The following is a 4839-nucleotide window of genomic DNA, read 5'->3' as shown; positions in this document are numbered from 1 at the left end:
CGCAAGCAGGAATCCGAAGTACAGAGGACCTTATTCATTACAATATCCACAAAAGGTACATAGCTTTGGGCAGCCACATGTTAGCAGAATTTAGAAGCTCTAATTTTTCAGCCATTAACTCTGCAAACTGTATTTCACATATGCTTTTGAACAGACACCCACTCTTACCTTCCCAGGTGGGGGAGGTTTGCCTTGATGTGGATTACAAGAAAAGCTGAAACAAGGAACTCTTGTGGATAACTTCAGAATTGATGAACAATGAAAATCAGAGAGTTAGTTCAGAATTTTTAACTAATTTAGTCATCAGACTAACTTCTCTATGTAGAATTTACAAGAAATTATGCCAAGTTAAAACCTAGAGATTTAGAAATGGCAGAATTCCCTGGAAGATGAAATAAAAAATAATTTAGTGATACTTACAGTGGACTAAGTAGTCTAATCCGAGAAAGACAGGCAGACATTTTAAGAGATTCAGACAATGGTTCTGGTATTCTGGTACTATTTTTTGCCCAATGACAAATATGTAAATTATTTATCCTCTGTGCCATTCTACAAAAAAAAAAAAATGCAGCCTTTCTCAAACAGAGCAAGGAGAGAAAAATCAAACTTGGTCACTGTCTAGTGGCATTTGTACTTTTCCAGAATAGCAGCTAGAAGTACAGAAATATTAATTCTTTGAACCAACATGTTCTCTAAAAGCACTGACTACAGGAAAAAAAGTGTGACAGAAATCACAGTCAATACTTCTCTTTTAAACTAAGGTATGAGCCATCAGTGATCACTCAGAAGCAAGTATGTCTGAAATATAAGTCTCTCATAAAAGTACACCTCAATACTGTTTCACACTTTGATGCCCAAAAGTACCCTGAAGAGGGAGGCAAACATGGCCCATGTGTACATATGAAGAGAGTGCAAGCTCTCCTATAATGTTGACAAGAACCAGTGTTTCAGGTGCAGTAGTGCATGTCTAAAAAGCCACAAGAACTCTCAGACATGCGAAACCATACTCTCTATAATAAGGCTGAAGTATCAACATAGAAGGCTACTGACTATACAAGTGTTGGTTCAGCAAACTGAAGTCACCTGTGGTCTGTTTTAACTTAGAGTGCATTTCTAATTTCTTCCAAGTTCTTGTTTTTTTAATTTGTTCTTATTTATCACTTCCATATTTGGCCATATATAACCTTCTTTCTCCAAAGACATGGTATTTTCCAAAATACATGCCAATTTCGAGAGAAAAGTACTACATTACATAATTCAATCTTCTGAGCTCCTCCTAACCATTTAAAATTCCAGGAAAAGGATAAAATACATGGGCTAAATCAGTTAAAAACACAGCTCATAAAAATCTATCTCTGTTCAACTCTAGAAGTTAATTTTGAATACTGTGCTTTGTTTTACTAAGCATCTGTTGGGTGTTTATAAAAATTCTTAAACCCCTCATTTTTGAAGATTTTTTTGTTGTATATAGTGTCCTGTAGCACAGTTGCACATAAAACATGTAGTTAAACATTGCATTAAAAACTAGTAATATATTGCAGGCACAAATTACCAGCATATGTACTAATATGCCAGAAGTCTTCCAGTAAACATGAGAAAGACAAAAGTACAAAATAAAAATGTAAGAATCCTTGGAATGTAATGAAAGGTGTTGTTATGAACTCCTAAGGTCTTGCAAACTGGAACACGAATTGTAGTTGTTCTTTTTATGTCTTACATAATAACCTGGCATACTAGTCATTACCCTTACTAAAGCTATATACAGATACACAAATATTTTCCCTGCAAGAGTGCCTAAAAATCAAAAAGGAAGAAAAAACACCAATTGTGCTTCCTTCTTTTAAACAAAAAATCATGTGGGCTCATCTCTGAAGCACTGAACTGCAAGCACTGAGTAGCTATAAAGATCAAGCTGGACACACCTGTACGCTAAAAGACAAATGTACAAATGGATTAGGTTGTATTGCTTCTGCATGAGTGTGTGAAGAATAAAATAAAACTTCAAACCCAGTCTGCAGAATGCATGGGGAAACAGCAACTGTCATTGCATCCCTAGAAAAATTAGGGGTTTATACTCTGGATTTAAAAAGTTTTAGCTAAAAATTACTGCCAGCTCTTCTACTCACTTTCTGTAAAAATGTCTCATCACTACATTCCTTTCCATTAATTTCTGTTACAGTCTGTTAAATTATAGCATAAAGAGAAAGAAATACTTATAGAGGGAGTATTTCTAACCAATATCAAGTCAGTGGTGGCTGACTTAAACAAGTTGCTTTGCCCATATAATTTTATTTTATGAATGCAAGGGTAGAATTTTTAAGAAGTGCATAGCATTACCCAAAGTTTCTCAGGTAAATCAAAGTCTGTCGTGCAGGGCTGGGTCAGTTCTGTATGCTTTGGAATCCCAGCCTCAAGATATGACTAACAAAAAAAAGACATAGACCCTCACTCATGTGCAATGGCTGCTGTGAAGGAAGCAGTGGAACAAGCCAGGCTTTTGTGGCACTTCTCTATGGATCAGTAACATGTCTTCTCAGGCAGTGCATCTCACAAGCACACTTTAGACAAATGTAGCCTTCTTTCTACACAGAGGTGGCAGAGCACTGAACACTGGTACACTGCTGATACTGTATTAAAAAATGATGGTGGCAGTTTTAGAGTGTCTATAGAAATAACATCTCAACATGACATTACTTGGAAAGAAAATGGTAATTAATAAGCTGGTAACAGATGCTCACTCAAGACACTTCACTAGCATAAAAATTGTTGGAAAACTACCAGCATTCTCACTTGTTAGTCTAAACATTACCATCACAGGATGAGCTAGCTACCTGAGATCATTATGGCACAGCTGCCCCTCAGTGGCTTTGTATGCTTCCATAAGGGAAGGAATCAAAAACTCACATATAACTTCAGAGTGGAAGTAGGCCTACACAAAATTATAAAGTGTCATGAAACAGAAGAGTAATTCTAGACAGAGGTAAATGAAAGAGTGTGATTTCTGCTCCTAAATATCTATGTAGTCAAATTAAAATGTGTATATATTCTGAAAGTCACAGTGGAAAGAGAATAAAAAAAAATCCTTTATCTGGGATAAGGAGCTGGCTAAAACTCCAGGGTATTCTGCACCTTAATATCTGGCAGAACTGTGCTGAAGAGCCTCTTACTACGTAAAGTTCCCTTTCTTGAGATGGATTATTGGAAATTTAGAGCTGTAACAAGCCTAAAGCCAGACAAGGTAAAGTCTTCTACAGTGTCTTTTTTCCCCCTCCTTATAAAGAGTTCAACATGGTCAATATAATTTGAGCAAGACAGATTATATTTCTTCCTTTCAAACCTCAAAACCAATCGTTATTTTTCGCAAATGCATTTGGTTCACAAGAGTGGAAACGCTTATGAAATTTCATGAGAATCAAAATCCGTATGCAGAACAAAAAAGGGAAGGTAATTTCCACAGATAACAGAAGACTAAATGCAATTTGCAAATATCAAACATGACAATCCACAAGAAGCAGAAAATAAAAGGAGCAACATCTATTTGTTGAGCTGGGGCTTTATTTGTGGAAGATAAAAGATCTTCAACTGCATTCTATGCAATTAGAAGCAAGTATTTCACAGAAACTCTCCATGCAAGTCTTGTCCCTATTTAAAAGGTACTTCTACACTAAGCCATACAGCAAAACTCACAAATTATTGATTAAAAAAACTACCCTCCCATGCATAACTAAGAAATATCAAGTTTAAATAATGTGCTAATCAAACTTACTAAATAATGAATAATACAGGCATGGGTCTAGATGTGGTTTTATATGTATTTCTAGTACAGAGATTACTCTGATATGTAACATACACAAAACTGAGAGGGTGTAGCTCCCTAAAATAAATTGCTGTATTTACAGAGCGCTGTGTCCTACTGAAGTGGTTATATATGACATACACATTCACCCACACACAAAATACATCACTTTTGCCAAGAACTGCTTTTGACAATATTCTTCCTTCCAACGTAGAGCTTTGCTTCCACAATGGGAAAATACTGTCAGCTTTTAGGCTGTGCTACAGACATGAAATGGCAGTTAAAAAACAGCAATTAGTCCAGAAACCATAATGTGTGAAGTGAGACAGCACAGGATGATCAGACTTGACTTAGGAGATTTGGTACAACCTTTAACAGGGGACACAAAGCTGCAAGACAGCAATGTGAGTGACAAACCTCCACACTCACTTGGAGCCTGGATCTTTGGACCCTTGGTCATCCCCTCCCCAGCTCTGACAGATGCAGCTGCTGAACACTGACAAGCAAACCACTCTGGACTTACATGAAGGATAGCGATATAGAATTAAAAAGGGATAAGATGTTCAGAAAACTGATGTTGCAATGACCTTAACCATGATGTCCCTGAGGTGCACACCACGCCTGCCTGCACCAGCCAAGCTTCCAAGGTATCCTGCCCTGCCGCTTGTGTCCTGGCTTCAAGGGAGGGAGCCGGGCTGCAAGAAGCGAGCAGCAAGGTATCACAGCTGCTGCCTCCCCTTCCCCATCGGGGGCGCCAACAGCGCCTCGCTTCACCTCGACTTCCGTCCCCGCCACATCTACACCGCTGGCCTGAGGCGAGAGCAGCGGGACCCGCCTCTTCGCACAGATAGTGCCAGGGTAGGGAAGGCCCCGAACCCTGCCACAGACCCACAAGCCAGCCTGTTCCCACCCCTAGGGGAAAAGGGTCCTACCGACCCCGCTCTACAAGAACCCTCCACCGAGCTACCCAGCTCCCCCGCACCCATCCTGCTCCCCCCAACATGGCCGCCGTACCCAGGGCGTGGAGGGAGACTCCTCCCGAC

The sequence above is a fragment of the Melopsittacus undulatus genome, chromosome 1 (assembly GCF_012275295.1).
Source record: "Melopsittacus undulatus isolate bMelUnd1 chromosome 1, bMelUnd1.mat.Z, whole genome shotgun sequence".
Taxonomy (NCBI): Eukaryota; Metazoa; Chordata; class Aves; order Psittaciformes; family Psittaculidae; genus Melopsittacus; species Melopsittacus undulatus.
Note: the sequence above shows the minus strand (reverse complement) of the source record.